At 45.0% G+C, this 19071-nt stretch overlaps 1 long non-coding RNA gene across 2 annotated transcripts in view; it reads right to left on the bottom strand.

The window, feature by feature from the left end:
- Window positions 1–1414: 1414 nt before the first annotated feature.
- The window catches only part of LOC116530800, a 31723-nt gene continuing 14066 nt past the window's right edge, over window positions 1415–19071 (bottom strand). For both annotated transcript variants that reach the window (XR_004260135.1, XR_004260136.1), the window contains exon 3: window positions 1415–1602. This is a non-coding gene — a long non-coding RNA (uncharacterized LOC116530800). The remainder of the gene's footprint in view (window positions 1603–19071) is intronic.

The following is a 19071-nucleotide window of genomic DNA, read 5'->3' as shown; positions in this document are numbered from 1 at the left end:
GGGGGTCTTCTATCTACTCACTGTCTCTGCACTTCAGCTTCCTCACTGGTCCAAGGCTGACAGCCAACTAAGGAAGTAGATAGAGAGAGGACCAGGAGCGCCTCGTGAATTTCATAACCAAGCCACATTTTCAAGCCAGAGAAAAGGGGAAAGTTGACTCCCGTATAAGGAAATATTGTTATAAAGTGAGTGGTCATTAATAGAATGTACACTACCAAGAGTGATCCCTAATTAAACTAGGGGTGCCAGGTGGTTGTAACACGTCACTTCAGATTTATCAGTTATAAGGAATGTACCACTCTGGTAACGGCTGTGTATAAAGGAGAGGCCATGGGGGTTGGGAAATGTATGGGAACTCTCTGCACCTTCTCTTCAATTTTGCTGTGAGCTTGACACTGGTTTTAAAAATAAATCCAATGCATAAGTAAATAAGTAAATAAATTTTAGCAAAAGAGATGGTGATAAGGAAATTGGGTGCTGTCTTACATTACATTCCTTTATAAGTACACCCTAAAACAAGGCTTTAAGTATAAGTTGCTCATTTGGGAGTTGACCCCAGGAAGCATCAGTAGGGGAATGGGAACAAGCTGATGTGGAGAGTTTTGATGCAGAAGATATGATGGGGTGTCTACTGGGGACCCTTGGGAGACTGTGTAAAAACACCCCTGAAGATCAAGGAAGCTGGGGTATTTGTTTTCAATTGCCACCAGTCTTTCATTGAAGACAGGCAGGCCGTGCCTTGCCTGACACAGTAGGCCTGTTCCATGCGGGAGCTCGCCATTCTCTTGTAACCACAGAAAGCCCACCTGCAGAGTCGCAGAGACCTGCTATAGAAGCCCTACTCATGTTCGGGAACCGTGAGGGCTGAGGGGAAATGCTCTCCACTAACGGGGTAATCTATTTTTGTCCAGGAGCTCTCTCCAAGTCCTTTTAACCAGTTAGCTTTTTAGTGAATTTAAAATATAACGTGATTTCAACATTTCAGATTAGCACACTTTGCGGCAAATTACAGCACTCCTGAAAGAGAAACTTCCCATCCAGCGCTAGTTTCTTTCCCACCCACGGTATTTTGCATGGGGCGGCAGGAATGAAATTCCATGGGGGCTCCACACAATTTTGTGGAATTGATCAAGGAAATACAGTGTGTCCAGATGACACCTGGGTAGTTGGCAAATGTGAATCTGGGGCTAGGTTTAGGAGTACTGGAGGCGGTTTTAAAGGAACCAAGCCTAAGCACTGTGCCCAGAAGCTGGGGTGAAGATGGGGACAAGTGGGGGGCGAGCCTTTCTAGCCTCTTTTGAAAGGAGGCTGCCCGTGGCCTGTTCTGTGGCAGCCCCCTGCAGAGTCACACTTGATCATCAGGAGTGATAAAGATCAGGACGCTTTATCAACAAATACTCAACCCAAACTCACATAAAAGAAAACAGAATCTATTGGTTTATTTGACTGGAAAGTTCAAGGGATCCCTTTGGGCAGATTCATAAACAAAGCCTCTCTTCCTTTCTCAATTCCGCTGCTTTTGTGCTGCCTTCACTCTCAGGCAGGGTTTCCTTCAGTGGTTCTGGCGGTGGGATTGCAGAGGCCAAGATTCTGCATCCATTCCTGGAGGGAAGAGATGAGGTCAGCCCCACCCAACCCATGTGGCGTTAAGACAGGCAAAGAGGCCTCTGCAAAGGAAATTGCAGTGCAGCTCCCTGATGCAGGAGTAATCCTGGGGAAGCGAAAATGATTGGCATCACTGTCACCATGAAAGTGAGTGTTCTCTCTGCCTGTAGACATGCTCTTCTGCCTTTAAGACACATTTAAGTTATTCTTTATTTACTAACTATACACCCTCGTAACACCACACACACATACACATGCTTAAACCAACTGATATGATTTGGCTGTGTCCACACCCAGATCTCACCTTGAATTGTAATAATCCCCACGTGTCAAGGGTGGGGCCAGGTGGAGATAATTGAATCATGGGGGGCAGTTTTTCCCATACTGTTCTTGTGGTAGTGACTAAGTCTCAGACACCTGATGGTTTTATAAAATGGAATTTTCCTGCACAAGCTATCTTGCCTGCAGCCAGGTAAGATGTGTCTTGCTTCCCCTTCACCTTCCACCATGATTGTGAGGTGTCCCCAGCCATGTGACATTGTGAGTCCATTAAACCTCTTTCCTTTATAAATTACCTAGTCTTGGGTATGTCTTCATTAGAGGTGTGAGAGGAGACTAATACACCAATGTTGGGGCTCAGAAAGCAATATCCAAAGTATGGCATTTTGACATGAGAAATTGAAGGCTCCAGTGGACACCACATGTTCAGTAAATTTGCGTGCCTTTTCTCCTATTGATCCATCTGCCTCATGCCAGTGATTTTCAGCAAAGGGGCCAAGAGCCTGTGGCCCCCACACCTATTATGCACCGGGTTCTAGCCAGAGAATCATCAGTCAGATAATCTCATGGCCAAGCGTGTATTGCAATGCAAACAATGTGTAGCGATCAGAAAGCTGGTCCAATGAATGATCACGGACCTTCTCTCCTAGTCACGCACTAGTGATCCAACTGGTTCCAGACTGCCTTACCTCCAGCAAGAAGGGCTACATTCCAACTCAACTTCTTCCCACGGGCAAAAGGTCCCCAAGGTCTTTCATGGTTAGGCAGCTGGTTTATTCTACCAACTACCCTAAACAGTATAAAATAAATTATTGTAAAAGAGTATTTATGAGTGTTAATAAATATTTAGTTCTAGTAATCTATTAATACAACCAGCAAGAACGGCAAAGAAAACAAAAACATTAAGAATGTAGACTATTTAAATGCAAGAAGTTTATTTAGTGGACAAATATACAAGGAACTCTGCAACCAATAATTATAGAAAACATGTTAATTTTAACACATGAAAAACTAACAAAATGACCAAATTCCAGGCTATGAAATTGTCTTAAAAGATGCCAAACTATTAATATCTTAAACACAACATTTTTTGACTACAAGGCAATTAGTTTAAAAATTAATAACAAAAATATTTTTAAGTAAAACAATTCTTCCACAATCTTGGAAGAAAAATGCATGTTTCTAAATAATATATGATTCAAAAATAATAATAGATACTTCAAAATATTTAAAATTGAACAAAAATTAAAATACTACAGATAAAGGCAGTTCTTAACAAAATACATATTTTTAAATACTTGTGTGAGAGAAAGAAGCCTAAAAATTTATGAGTTAAGTGCCATCCTGAGAAAGATAAAAAATAAACAATATTAGCCAGGTGTGGTTGTGTGCACCTGTAGTTCCAGCTTCTTGGAAGGCTGAGATGGAAGAGTCTCCTGAGCTCCTGAGTTCAAGGCTGCAATGAGCTGTGATCACACCACTGCATTCCAGCATGGGCAGCAGAGTGAGGCTTCATCTCATTAAAAGAAAAAAAGAGAGAACAACAGAGTACATCAAAGGGTACAGAAAGAAGAAACTAACAAAGGTAAGAGAGAGGACTAATGGAACAGAAAACAAAGACACAATGAAGAAATCAAATCTTATCTTTTTCTTGAAAAGATGATAAAAATAAACAATCTTCTGGCAAGACTGAGCAAAGCAAAAACAGAGAAGGCACAAATAATTTTAGGACTGAAAAAAAGACATAACTGCAGATTTTGCAGAGATGTAAACAATAGAGAATACTTGGAAACTTTATGGCTTTAAATTGGAAAACTTAGACAAAAGGGAACATTTTATAGAAAAAAATGAAATCTGAAAACTGACTCAAGTTTGGGGAAAATCTTCACTATATTTATGTGTATATCTGTGTGTGTGTGTGTGTGTGTGTGTGTGTAGTGTGTATGTATATATATATATATATATACACACACACACACAAAGAACTCTTACAATATTATTATATATCATATTAATAATATCCTTGATTATACTTATAACAATCTATAATTATATTATCATTAATCTTATTAAATAAGACAACCTACTTGTAAAAGATGAGCAAAAGATTTGAACAGACATTTCACATAGGGAGACATATTTGCCAATAATTACAAAAGAAGTTCTCAAAAGTAGTAGTCCTCAATGAAATACAGATTAATATAACAATGAAATAACATTTCATACCCAGTGGAGTGGCTAAAATTAAAATTCCAACATCAGATGTTGGTGAGGATATGTCATAACTGAACTCTCACACATTGCTGGTGCAATGTAAAATGATAAAACATGATAAAATTATTTGGCAGTTTCTTATAAAGTTCATTATGTACGTGTCTTAACACTAAGCAAATGCACTCTGAGATATTTACCCAAAGAGTTAACACCAGTGTTCATAACATAAGTACATGTAATAGCCCAAAGCTGGAAACAACCTAAATATATGTCAAGGGGAAAGTGGCAAACCCAGTGCTATATATTCATACAATGTTGCAGTGCTTAAGAATAAAAAGCATAAGCTGCTAATGCATCATTAATATGGATAAATCTCAAAAAGACTACTTTGAGTATAAAAATATTAATGCATATTATATGATCCCATTTACTTAATGTTCTAGAAAAAAACAAAGCTAATCCCTGATAAACTGTTTCTTAGCAGTGGTGGTTTGGGGACAGCATGAGGAGGCAATCACTGGAAGGGTACATGGAGAATCTTTGTAGTGATGGAACTATTCAAAATTTTTGTGGAAATGTGGGTTATGTGGGCGTATGCACTTGTCAAAACTCATTAAATTATAAACTTAACAATAATGCATTTTATAATATATGAATTACATCATAATGAAAATTAAAACTGGCCCAATAAAGATAAGGAAAATGAATCAGAGCCTAAATATCCACAAACACCTACACACACACGTGCATATACTCAACTAGCAAACAAGCAGGACTAAATTTTTCTACAAAGTTACACCAAACATTCCAGAGATGGATTGCCTCAATCAGTCTTGTTGATTCCCCAGGACTAGGGGGAATTTTCTCCACACTGAAATCAGGAGCTTATCCGCCCCAGGCCTGTGGGGTGGCTGTAGGGTAGGAAGAACTCAGAGAAAGGGGTAGAGTAAAACAATATGAGACTGGAGGAGAGCCGGGGCCATCCCTGCAGGTCCTAGAGGCACAGGCAGCAGACATCGTTGGTTGACTACTGCAGAGTTCTTCTGATGTCCCCACTTTTTTGCTAATAAAGCCCTACTTTTGTTCAGATAGAAGGAGACCTTGAGAATGATTGTGAGCTGGGCCCCGCCTCCATCCCAGGAGATGAACCTTCATGAGTCTAAACAATGGAAGTGCCATTCTCTTTGCCATGACTTGTATTAAAGAAAGGCGACTGACAAAATACACGCCAAAGGGATGTGAATGAGGTCCCATAGTGGAGGGGTGGTGGTGGCTGGGGGGACTTCAGAAATGGTTCCCAGACTTCAAAAAGGGACCCAGAGAAGGGAATTCTGTCTTCTGGCTTTGAATTCTGCCACGTGCCAGTGTGGAGGTCTTCAAGCCAGGGACAAAACCCATACTAAGGAGGCCAGGAGAGCTGGAAGGAAGCTACTCCTTGAGTATGCTACTGAGCCACCAAATTAACCAGATACGTACATTTCTTTGGGACATTTACATAAGAGCATAAATGTTCCTGTTAAGTCATTCTTAATGTGAGTTGATCCTGTTCCCCATCACCTGCTGCCCAAAGCACTCTAAATACTTTCCCGTAATAAGGATTTCAGTATTTATGGTAAGAGCAAAAAGAAGGTATTGGTAAATTTTAAAGAAGGGATGCTTGAGTTATGGTTCAAAATGACCACTCTGCCTGCATAGGAATGGACTGCGTGAGAAGAAAGTGGGGTGGGGGATAAGGAGCCAATGGAAATACTGCGCAGAAGAAACATAATGACATCTAAGATGCTGGTGGTGGAGGTGATGATGGAGAGAAGTGAATCAATTCACATATATTTAGAAAGAAAAATCGAATATTTTGCCTCCTCCAGAAAGCCTTCCCTGATTTTTTTTTTCCAACCGGATCCCTGCTGCATTAAACTCTCCGTCTTTTAAATTTCCCAATGAACATTGTGTGGATTTCTCTTTAGTTACTGGTTCTAACTCGGGTCATTCAAATATGTTCCTCCCAGAAGACTAGGAGCCCTCTGAGGACTGAGACACCATTCTCGCTCATCTCACTCTCCCTGAGGGTCCCTGGCAGCCACTCAGCCAGGTGTGGTCAGCTGAGCTCCCTGACTTGCCTGGAGGAACGCAGACCTCACGGCTGCCTCTCTTTGGCTGGCAGGCAAGTTGTACCTTCAGTTCTCACCCACCCTCCTGTCCATCTGTACCTAACTCACAGGAAGCTGACATGGTGCTGTGTGAAACCAACCCGTGGAGGGAGGGGCAGCGAGGGGCACCCTAGCTCTCCATGCATGCTGCCAATGGGGAGACCCTCCCTACCTCTGCCACCTTGAGAAAATTCCTGTTCCCCTGTGAATCTGTTTATCCCTCTGCAATGCAGGCAGAGATCGGGAGTAGTCATTCCTCAGGACTGACCCTCTGGTTGAAGCGCGGCCTTCCTTCCACAAGAGGTTCTCAATCATGTCCTTTCTTCCTTGAGACTGAGTTCTACTGCAGGAAGCTGGAGAGAGTGACGTGAGGAACCCACTGACAGATGAGAAAAGCAAGCTTTTGCAAAGGACATTTTTTTTTCTTTCTCTACAGATTCACATTGTGTGTGTTCAGTGAGAAACAGAACACAGGGCTGCTGGCTTTGGAGGGTTGTTTATTTCAAGAATGCAGGTAGATGGTGGAAAGGGTGATGGAGCCATTTGCAGACAATAGCCATTATTTGTGCCCAGACTGCAAAGTGGCTGCAGGGTCGTCCTTGGCCTCCCCTTGAGTCCCATGACACCTGGGGAGCCCGGCTGGATGGACCCTTCGCAGGTTGCCCGATTCTAAGACATACCAGAAGGACATAAATAATCAGCCACCGACTCTTTCGCTCGACTATAAAAAGCGTGCATATGCTCTGTGCAGGTTTTCCTAAGGTAAGGGACAGAGCTGGGCAAAACCGGGCTTCTGGAGCTGCCCATATGGGGAGGCGGTCTTTTACCGACGATTCTGCAGACAGAAATTGCCCATCTGCACTGTTTGCAGGTGTTTTGAATGATTATATTATTAGCTCTGTCTGTTCAACTTTGCTTTTTTATGGTGGCTTTAGTATTGCAGTAAAAAAAAAAAAAAAAAAAAAGAAGAAGAAGAAAGAAAAAAGAAATATAAAGGCAGCCATCTGGTTCCCGATTTGTGATCGTGTTCTCTGTCAGGAAAGAGGGGAGAGGCAGCCACTGCTCTCTTGGGGGTGGAGTAAGCGCTGTGCAGCCCCCAGTTCTGCCCTTTTTCAGGAGAGTGGGATTTGGGGTAAGCAAGATCTTCAGAGGAAGCTGGTTTATTTCCTAATTTTTCTTCCCCCCGCCTTCACCTTCATGCGTTGCAGCTGCCACGGAGCTCACCTGGGTACTGGAATCGGTGATTGATGTGTCCCCCAGAGCTGCAGCCTGGCTTGGAGAACTGGCTGTGTGTGTGTCCCTGTGGCCCTGGACAGCCAGGCTGTGGCCGTCCATCCCACCCATGACTCTGGGCCTTAATTTGATCTGTGCTGTGACCTGTGAAACTTCACAGGGCATCCCGACTGCAGGTAGCAAGACAAAGATTTATTTGATTATCTGTGCATGGGTAATTCATCAGGGAAATGCTCTCTGTGTCAGATGGCGCAGAAGCGGGGTTATTTAGGGTTGTGCGGCACATCCAGGGCTGGGAGGGTGCCAGGAGCCACCAGCCCAGCAAGGTCACAATGCCTCTCCGCTGCAGGAGATGCCAGGCGGATCCGGAGTCATACTTGAGCCCGAGGATGCTGTCTGCCTTTTCATTGGCTTGGGCAAAGAGAAGAGAACTGTGTAGGATTTCTTTCCCCCATAAAAGGGCAGAAACAATACTCCGACGTAATCTGAGGAAGCCAACAGAGGGTGCTGACACCTAACCTTCTCTTCTCTTCAGGTACCCTACCCCAGGGACAGACAAACCATGCCAGTAAAAAGTATTCTATCGGTAAAATCTATTCTACCCTATATGCATATACAAAAACTACACTCTTCATATACTTTGCTCTTGTGACCCATCTCCTGCAACACGCAATCATGGTGACATGTGGATTCATTTGTCAGTTCAGTGAAAGAAGCAGCATCAGCCATGGGCCTCTTAGAGATCCAGAAGCCAGAAGGAGGAGGCTGAAGGAAGGCTCCAGAGAAGAAAAGAATCCCTAAAAATACTCTCCCCTGATTGTAGAACTGTTTCCATTTGGCATTTCTGATTGCAACAAGCAGAACCCCACCCGAGCGTGCAGCAGGAAGGGAGGCTTCTTGGGTGTTCTATTAGGGTGGAAGCTGAATTCGGATCTTTGCCTTCTTCTCTCCCCACTGCATCTCACTACAAGGAGTGAACCAGGCAATTTGTACTTTTTTTATGGGGTACAACTGCTGAGCTTAGAGCAGAAGCTGGGAATGGGAATAAACCCTTTTCCTTTACTTTATAAAAGGCCAAGTCACTGAAGATTGTGTCCACAGGATTCTGGAAGGAAGATGAAGTCTGTGGAGAGCAGCAAGGGAGAGGAAGATTGTCCTTTAGCCTAGAAGGAGGACCAAAGCCAGGGCCTGCGGTAGTCAACACTCCCCCCTAGCTCCTTGGCAGTGCCTGGAGTTGGTAGGACATTGGAAGTGATGGATCCATGGTGGGCATGGCATGAATAAAGCCAAGTATTGTGGTACCCAGCCAAGGCAGTTGGCTACGTGAGCATCAGAATTTATAGACATCAAAAGCTATATAAATGCAGGTAACCACTGCAGGGAGAAGAAAGGGGGCCCTTCCTGGGACATTTTGCTTTGCATAACACCACACGGTCTTTGCCTGACTCTGAGGGAGTGGGTAAAGTCAGGAGCTCCTCAAATGCCAGAAATGGTGCCTTCTAATTGAATGAAGTGATGGCACATCGAGGGTTGAATGCCTTTGATTGAGTAATAGTAAGAAATGAGATACTTTGGCGCCATTGAGATTGGAGCTGCAAATTCACATCTGTAGAGGCGTTTGTGGGGTGTCAAAGGAAAGTTTAGAGAAACACAAGGTCAGGAGCCACAATGGCCTGGAGTGAGAAAGGAGGTCGAAGAAGCCCTGAGGGCCTCAGCAGTGCAAGTCATAGGAGTGCTGTTATTATATAAACCAAAAAAGCCAAGTGCTGATCGCCTCAGACTGCTCAAATTGGTAGCTGAGACTGCACCTTTGGGATTCAAACTGCCTGAGTCTGAAGTTTATCACCTTTATTTATTAGCTGTAAAATACGTACCCCTCCTTCCTTCCTTCCTTCCTTCCTTCCTTCCTTCCTTCCTTCCTTCCTTCCCTCCTTTCTTCCTTCTCTCCTTCCTTCCCTCCTTTCTTCCTTCTCTCCTTCCTTCCTTCCTTCCTTCCTTCCCTCCCTCCCTCCCTCCCTCCTTCCTTCCTTCCTTTCTTCCTTCCTTTCTTCCTGTTTATCCTTTCTCCCTTTCTTCTTCCCTTCCCTCCCTCATTCCTTCCACTTTTTGCCTCAGTTTCCTCATCTGCAAAATCAAATTTATAATGTTTGCGCCTGCTGCAATAGCCCGTTAGAGGATTAATACACGCACACAAGGCTACCTGCCATGCAATTAGTGTTCAATAAACATCAGCCAGAGCTATTCTGATTATTGTTACCCTCAGTATATCTGCTTCCTTCCTTTCTCTGTACTAAGCGGTAGTACAGCTTAGAGTTAGAGAAAACATTTGCAGCCATACAGCCAGGATTCAAAACAAAATGCACAAATTATTTAATATTATTAATCTCTTCATCATGACATCTGGTCACTGTCTTTACTTCTTCCTTTTGAGTAAACCTTGCCTTGGGCTTGTTGTGGCCCCAGCTTATCATTGGTACAGAAAAAGGACAGAAGCCAGAGCCTGGGGTGGTCAGCGCTCTGCCCTAGCTCCCCCGCAGTGCCTGGAGTTGGTAGGACATTGGAGCGAGTGGAACCACGGTGCACATGGCACGGATGCAGCCAAGTCTTGACCCTCAGCCCCACCATATCAGGAGGTTACTCCACAAGGAGTCTCTTAGCAGGGCCCACGATCCCCCAGGCACAAGAAGGGACTAGAGAATTTTCCTCCAGGTCAACTCACCCAGAGCCTGAGCAGAGAAAGCAGCGGCTTCTCCCAAGCATGGACTCTTCCAGGAGAGACGTGTTTGAGGGGTGCTTCACCTGCTCCCAGTTGACCAAGAGGCTAGGGAGCCTCTTTTTCATGTGCATGTTTCTTTAATACTTTCCTTTATTCTCAAATTTTTCCCAATGACCACGCTCTCCTGTATTTACCAAACTCCCCTGCCCCCTGCAAGGTCTCTCCAGGCCTTCCCAAAGGGTGGACCTGGAGATGTGAACGGGTCCTCATTAGCACATGGTTTTGCTCCTTGGTGGGGGCAGGATTCTTGTTACTTGCAGTTGGGATTACGTGCAGCATGCTTGGGCCACCCCACCCATGGGTCACTCTGGGCTGTCTGGTCAGTCATGAGCCTGCCCTCAACTCTCCTTCACTCCTGTGGTCATCAGGGAGCACACCTGGCTCAACCTCCCCTTCCTCATATGTACCCCCTTTCTCTCTCCCCATAATCTCTGGCGTCCCTGTCCATATTCCCTTGAAGTCACTGATTCCAGTTATAATCAGCACTGAAAACTGCTTTATAATCTGTTCCACCTCAGAATTCTCCCACTGAACAATCCTAAACACTCAGCAGTTTTCATGTTTTTGACTTCATATTCCTAGGGCAGAAAATCAGATGGATCCAGCTCATCTACTGAGATGCCGCTTCCTGGGCCTCGCAGCTGCCTCCAGCAAAGGGGTGGAGTTCCGTGGAGCAAAAGAGGCTGCCTCACAATGCCAGGTTAGCAGGGAAGCCAGGCAGGGTGACATCTCCCCCATGTCCACACAGGGCTATCTCTGGTCCTGGGGACAGCATGTGCCTCAACACTTACCTTTTTCCCATAAGTGGGGTGGGGGAAGCCATTGTGGTCATCCATTTGGAAAACAATGATATCACATTTGTAATCCCAGCACTTTGGGAGGCTGAGGTGGGCAGATCACTCGACGTCAGGAGTTTGAGACCAGCCTGGCCAACATGGAGAAACTCCGTCTCTACTAAAAATACAAAAGTTAGCCAGGTGCAGTGGCTCACACCTGTAATCCCAGCACTTTGGGAGGTTGAGGTAGGAGGATCACTTGAGGCTGGGAGTTCAAGTCCAGTGCCAACATGGAGAAACCCCATCTCTACTAAACAATACGCAATCGGCTGGGCATGGTGGTACATGCTTGTAATCCCAGTTACTCGGGAGGATGAGGCAGGAGAATTGCTTGTACGCGGGAGGTGGAGGTTGCAGTGAGCCGAGATTTTGCCATTGCACTCTAGCCTAGGCAACAAGACCAAAGCTCTGTCTCAAAACAAAACAAAACAAAAATACAAAAATTAGCCTACCATGGTGTGGTGGGCTCCCATTATTCTAGCTACTGGGGAGGCTGAGGCAAGAGAACCCTGTGAATCTGAGAGGTGGAGGTTGTAGTGAGCTGAGATCGCACCACTATATTCCAGCCTGGGTGACAGGGTGAGACTATTAAAAAAAAAATGGTACTTTGCAGGTTGGGGTGGATTTTTCTTTTCTTTCTTTTCTTTTTTTTTTCTTTTTTTTTTTTTTTTTTTGAGATGGGATTTTGCTCTGTTGCCCAGGCTCTGAAGCACAGTGGCATAGTCATAGCTCATTGCAGCCTCAAGTTTTTGGGCTTAAGTGATCCTTCCGCCTCAGCCTCCCCAGTAGCTGGGACAACAGGCACATACTGTGTTTTTTGTAGAGATCTCAGTATGCTACCCAGACTGGACTCCAACTCCTGGCCTCAAGCAATCCTCCTGCCTCAGCTTCCCAAAGTGCTGGAATTACCGGCAAGAATCACCACACCTGCCCAGAAGGGATCTTTTTATTGTTTTTAGCTACTGATTTGAAGAAATTTGTTACAGAAACTAACATGAATTTCCCTGGCTAATATAAACAGTCTACAAAACAGACAAGAGTTCCTGCCTTCAGGGAATGTACTGCCTAGATGGGAAGATGGACATTAACTAAAAGTCATTTCTTGTTCAAAATCCAATGAGGATTAGGCAGCTGTCTTAGAAGGTTTCATCCAAGTGGTGACTCAGGGACTCAGAAGCTTACTACATTATGCCCTCAACATTTTGTATTCTTCCAGGTCCACCCAAGGAAAAGGGGGAAAGAGAGAGTAATTCAAGAAAAAGTATGAGCCAGAGAATATCGCAAGAGGTTTTAGGTGCAACATCCAGAAGAGGCGTACATCACTTTTGGACATCACATTTCATTGGACAGAATCAGCCTCACGGACCCAACCTTTCTGCAAAGAAGCCTGGGATATGTAGTCATCCTAGAAAGCAAAATCGTTCAAGGGATGAAGCCAGGCAAAAGTGCAGTTACAGCTGAAGTCTAACCCCAGCCGAATCTGAGGCTCCAGAGAGTGAATAGCATCAGAGTTGTCCTATTCTGAGGACAGGGGCTAGTCTTCTGTAATCCTCATCAGCAGTTCTTGGCCTTGGAGTATCCTAGAAAGATGGTATAATTTCCGATGTGTTCCAGAAAAGGTCTCCCATCAACTAAGGCAAGTGTTTTCAGCCAATGTCTGGAGACTTTTCATTGTCACAACTGGGTGTGGGGACTACTAGCATCTAGTGGGTAGAGGTTAGGGATGCCACTGACCATACTGCAATTCATAGACTAGACCCCACATCAAAAAAAAAAAAATCTGGACCGAGAATGTCAATAGCTCCAAGGCTGAGAAATCCTGAGCTAAGGGCAGTGGTCAGGAGAAGAGGTCCGCTGTGAGCTTCTGGAAGTCATGCTCTGTGAGTTCGGGAGATGGGTGCACAGGCCAGTGATCTGGGTCGGGTGCCCACGGTGCCTGGCATAGGGCCACAGAAGAGGAAGCAGGAGCGTGGAGCCTCTTGTCAATCTTGGACATGCTGTTCAACTCTAGTTCTAGAACAGCACCTTGCAAGTGGTCAGCACTCCAGACAGATCTGGGTGAATATGCATTCTTACAACTCCTGGGCTCCAGGCTGGCACAAACCCTCAATCTAGAGAACTGATATGGTGGTTCCAAAGAAGGATGCCCAGAAAACAGCTCTGAATAGGGCAGCCTGCTGGGAGTGGTTTCTCTGGCACCAGGATCTCAGATTTTTCTATGCAATTTCTTCTCTAATCCTGGTAATTTTAATGGCAAACGCTATGTAATTGGGGCTTCTTTAGATCTCAGTTCTGCTACTGAATTACAATGATCGCATGAGCAGACCAAGTCTTCTCATTTTTAGGACATTGGGTGCTTCATTTCTGCAAGAACGTTGCTTCTTCAACCGCATTCTGAAGTGTTCTGGGTTCTCTATGTCGTAAGTGCCAACAAGGACACTTCTGGGGAATAAGAGGCAGAGGGGAGGGGTGACTGTCCCAGCCCCTGTATGGGTTCCAACTAGAGCAACCCCACATTTAGCTCAAAAATTCTATTGGCTTTAAAATGGAAGCCCCATTCTCATGGGGGTCACTAGGACAGACAGAGAAAGATATAACCAAAAAGCCGTTTTCTCTCTGGATGTGAGACCAGAGCTGAAGGCCCCCTGGGTTGCCTACACTGTCACCCTCATTGCCTCGTCTGGGTCTTTGGAAGTCATCTATATTAGGGTTCCATATGCGATTTGGTTCCATATATAAATTCTGCTGCTAAAACTTGAAAATCTATATATTGGATGACATGGAAGTCACCATGGGGGACAGAGACATGGTGCCTGCCCTAAGGACTCAATGCATGTGTTCACCACCAGCCATAATTCAAGGCTCGGAGAGTGAGGATCAATAAAAGAGTGCAAGGAAATTTGCTATTCCAATTAACAGAATTATTTGCATAGATCCATTTAATTTATCAGTATAAACTCAGCTGTGACAGTTTGGAAAATTGGGAATTATCCAGTGTGATGCCATGCAACCCTGCCATAAAATCATTTCTCCTCTGATGATCCTTTTGTTTCTTACTATTGGGAGCTGTAAGTGGTGAGAGAGATTTAATCTGCTGTTCTGTAACTATTCGCTTGCCCTTGCATGCCTTTCACTTATGACCCGATAAAGACAAGGTCTGATTTCTGTATATAAGCTCCTTGAACTTGCCGGGGTAAGGGGTGGCTCAGGTCTATAGTCCCAGCACTTTGGGAGGTTGAGTCAGGAGGATGACTTGAAGCTAGGAGTTTGAGGCTAGCCTGGGCAACATAGCAAGACCCCATCTGCCAAAACAAAATAATAATAAATAATAATAAATTAGCCAGGCCTGGTGGCACACACCTGTAGTCTTAGCTTCTCAGGAAGCTGAGGCAGGAGGATCACTTGAACCCAGGAGTTTGAGGCTGCCGAAAGCAAGGATTGTGCCACTGCACTGCAGCCTGGCCAATAGAGCAAGAACCTGTCTCCAAACAAACAACAAAAAAAGTTATTTAAACTCACTATAAGCTAAGCCTCAGAAATTCTATTGCTTCAAAATGGAAGCCCCATTCTCACGGGGGTCACTAGGACAGACAGAGAAGGATACACCCAAGGAGTCGTTTTCTCTCTGGATGCCAGACCAGAGCTAGCGTCCCCCTGGGTTGCCTGCACTCTGACCCTCATGGCCTTGTCTGGGCCTTGGGAAGCCATCTTCTATGGCAGTTCTGAGCAGAATCCTAAGAGATGCTCATTTTAGCTGAAGCAGGGTTTAGGAAGGCTGCCACTTAGGATGGAGGTTAGAGTTGGCTTTGCCATCCCAGATCAAAACAACAGAAAAGAAGAAATAGATTAAAGCACTCTATGGTTTATGTTAAAATTGTTGAACTGAAGCCATGAGACAGACATTGTCTAGCAAGCAGACGCTGTGGGTCTGCCTTAAATTATACAACCTAATGTCCTAAAATAAGCCCAGATTCGGATTCCACCCTCCTCGGTCTGTCTCTCTCTTCTTCTCCTCTTTCTACTCATTTCACCTCACTTTATTTTTAGTATCTTAGTAGGAAGAATTATTTTCCTCCCCCCACTTTCAGCATGAAGAAACCGAGACTTAGAGAGACTGAGTCACACATTCAAGGTTACACAGCTAATCGGTTCTGAGACTCCATCAAGATTCTTTCCACATAGAGATTCCAAGAGCCATTTTTGTGTTAAATAATTAGTTCGTTCCTCTTTTGTGGAGCATGAAAACCCTTTAGACTTGCCATCTTTTGTGCCTTTGTTCAAGAAGACCATGAACTTGGATAGCTCCATCTTATCCCTATGAAACCCATCTTTCTAGAGCAGGGGTCCCCAACCCCTGGGCCATGGACTGCTACTGGTCCATGGCCTGTTAGGACACAGTCTGCACACAGGAGGTGAGCAGCGGGCAAGCAAATGAAGCTTCCATATTTACGCCACTCCCCATCACTGGCATCACCACCTGAACTCTGCCTCCTCTCAGATCAGCAGTGACGTTAGATTCTCAAAGGAGCAGGAACCCTATTGTGAACTGCACATGCGAGAAATCTAGGTTGCCCACTTCTTACGAGAATCTAATGCCTGATGATCTGTCACTATCTCCCATCACCCCCGGATGGGGCTATCTAGTTGCAGGAAAACAAGCTCAGGGCTCCCACTGATTCTGCATGATGGTGTGTTGTAGAATTATTTCATCATGTCATAATAACAGAAATAAAGTGCACAATAAATGTGATGTGCTTGATTCATCCCCAATCATCCCCTCCCCACTCTGTGGAAAAATTGTCCTCCAGGAAATGAGTTCCTGATGACAGAAAGGTTGGGGATGCCGCTCTAGACCATTTCCAGGGGCCCTTCCTCAGACAGGAAATGGCTTGCTGTTGTTACAACCTCAGTTTTTATCCACCTACTGTGAGAACCTCTGTGTATTGCCTCATGACATACTGGTCTCTAAGTTTCCTGGGGGTCAGTGTTATATTTTTGTATTGAACACAGGGCCCCGTGTGCATGCTGTAGATCTGGGTAACAATGTTGAAATTGAGCTATTTAGGTTGAACCGTTTGAATTTGCCAATAATCCGCCATTTTGTAATCTACAAAAACTGCAATTTCATCTGGTTCAACATAAATCAATTGCATTTTTCTGCATTGAGGTTTATGACATTAGGGAATGATTCTGAACTTTATACACTGAGATGTGCTAATTTGAATATGTTCAAGATAGTCTAATCATAACATCCTATTTTAGGGATACGACGATTTAGGGAATCATAGGTTTTACTTTCAGGTTTTCTGTTTGTTTTAGTTTTAGTTTGTTTTTTTTTTTTTAAAGAAAAAAAGTAGAGAAGGAATCTTGCTCTGTCACCCAGGCTGGAGTGCAGTGGCACCATCATAGCTCACTGCAGCCTCAACCTCTTGGGCTCAAGTGATCCTCCTGCCTTAGCATCCTGAGTAGCTGGGACGACAGTCATGCTCCACCACACCGACCTAATTTTTCAAATTGTTTTGTAGAGATGGGGGTCTCGTTATGTTTCCCAGGCTGGTCTTGAACTCCTGGGCTCAAGCAACCCTCCCTCCTCTACCTCCGAAAGTGCTGCGATTACAGTCATGAGTCACCATGTTCAGTCTACTTTTTGTGTTTTATGTTGAACACCTTAAAATATTAAAAACACACACAAAAGTAGAGAGACAGGTATAATGAAGACCTAGACTCACTCCTCACCCGCTTCAATGATTATCAAATTCATGACCCCTTCACTTCACCTCTATCCCACCCATTTCCCCTCTCCCTGATCCCAATTATTGCAAAGCAACTCCAATATATCAAGGTATCAAGCCACTGGAAAATAGTTTAACATGTGTTTGTAAAGGAAAAGAAATCTCATAAAAAATAACCAAAATATATTTTGAAATAAGTTAACATCTTAGTATCATCTAAGGTGTACACACACACACACACACACACACACACACACACACACATTCACTCAAATAAAATATAGTTGGACAAGCTATGCTTTGTTGCAGGGAGGGAGTAAGGCCCACACATTGGGTTTGGTGAACATGCTTCTTATGTTTCTTGTAATCTTGTTTTTCTTCTTGCTAGTGCATCATTCAAATTAGTTTTCTAAAGTGTCCCATTGACTTTGGAGGAAACTGAGGCCCCGGGAGGTTAAATGATTGTGCCCAAGTTTCCAAAGAGAGTCGGCGACTCTGGCCAGGGATGGAGTCCAGATGTTTGGCAGTGTTCAGCCTTCCTGCACCAGCCCCAAGGCCCCCACCCAGGCCCACTCAGGAGGGTCCGACCCCGGGTGCCCCGGACCCATCCTGGGGTCATCGGAATGCCCTCTGCAGATCACCACTTCCTGTTTGCCTCTCCATGAGGCAAGGAACACTGCTGTGAAAAAGGTTCAAAGGGTTTCCTGACACACAAAGCACCTAAAAGGCAATATTTTGATGATTTAAGTATAAATGATCAGAAACATGTGGATTTCATTTCCTTTAGAATACACTTGGGTATGAAAAGTAACAGGAAACGTGCTTGGCAAAATACAACCTGGGTTTCCTCAAAGCCCTGAAGCGGTTTAAGATGTTCAGTGGATTTGAAGGGGAGGCAGCCCCTCTCTCCGTACCCTCCCACCAGGCTTGCACTCGCCCACACGTTAAATCTGGGCAGGATCTGCTACTGCTTTGGCCTTGACCTTGTTGAGAAAGTGGGGGAGAAGAGAAACAGGAGAAAGAGGAGGGAGAGTCTGGTGAGAAGCTAGGCAGTTTTCCTAACTGGTTCTGCCTTCCCAAGAGCCGGGCCTGGGCTCTTTCCTTGGAAACAGCCATCAGAACATCCCTACTGGGTTCCACCTGTCCTCAGGTATCCAGCCGTGATTTTGTTTCCTCTGTCCTTTTCCCTGAGAAAAACCACTTGGAGTTACAGAGAGACATGGCCCACACCGCAGAGAGGCTGCTTTTCATCTTTACCCGTATTAAGATGAGGTTCAATTCACGACAGAGGCAGGCAGCTTCAGAGCTTCCAGAAGTCCTGAAGCATGAGCCAAAGATCCTAGTAAAGCAAGAGGAGATGGAGAAGGAGATCCTGAGGGCAGGAAATGCTTTGGATGGAGAGAAGAGAGAGGTGGAAAGGGAAGAAGACATGGAGTCAGAAAGGAAGCTACGAGAGAGACAGGGGCTAAAGAGGGAGGAAAGAAGATGGGGAGGGAGAGAGGGAAGGAAGAAAGGAGGGAAAGAAAGAGGGAGGGAGGAAGGAAGGAGGGTAGGAAGGAGGGAGAGAGGAAGAGAGGGAGAGAGGAAGAGAGGGAGGGAGGGAAGAAGAGAAAAAGGAGGGAAGGAGGCAGGAGGGAAGGAGGAAAGGAAGAACAGAGGGAGGGAAGAAGAGAGGAAGAAAAGAAGGGAGGGAGGAGGGAAGGCAAGAGGAAGGGAGAAAGGAAAGGGGGGAGAGGGAAGGAGAGAGGGAAGGAGAAAAGATGGAAGGAAGAAAAAAGGGGAGGGAGAAAAGATGGGAGGAAAGGAGAGAAAGAGAGGGGGAAAGAAGAAAAGACTGGAGGGGAGGAGGAAGAGAGGAAGACAAGAAGGGACAGAAGGGAAGGAGGGAGGGAGAAAACAATGGAAGAAGGAGAGATGGAAAAAGAGAGGAAGAAAAGAATGCAGAAAGGAAGGAAGAAAGGGAAGGAGAAGAGAGGGAGGAGGGATAGCAGGAAGGAGAGAGGAAGAAAGAGAAAAGATAGGGGAGAGAGAGAGGAAAGAGAAGTGAGCGATGATCATTGGGAAGGGTAGACCAAGGGCAGACGCAGAGATAGTCGGTGGATGCTTGGTTACGATTTCTGGCTCTCAAATAGTGTGTGTGTCTGCAAAAATTTCCAGAAATGCCCCTTTAACTGGGCATGCTACAAAATCTGTGAAGAAGCGTTCCGGGAGTGGGTGGGCTTCACCAACTGCGGTAGTCTTTCTCACTC

Source organism: Sapajus apella, unplaced genomic scaffold (genome assembly GCF_009761245.1).
Source record: "Sapajus apella isolate SASKATOON/1434 unplaced genomic scaffold, GSC_monkey_1.0 scaffold68, whole genome shotgun sequence".
Taxonomy (NCBI): Eukaryota; Metazoa; Chordata; class Mammalia; order Primates; family Cebidae; genus Sapajus; species Sapajus apella.
This window is presented reverse-complemented; position numbering and strand designations above follow the sequence as displayed.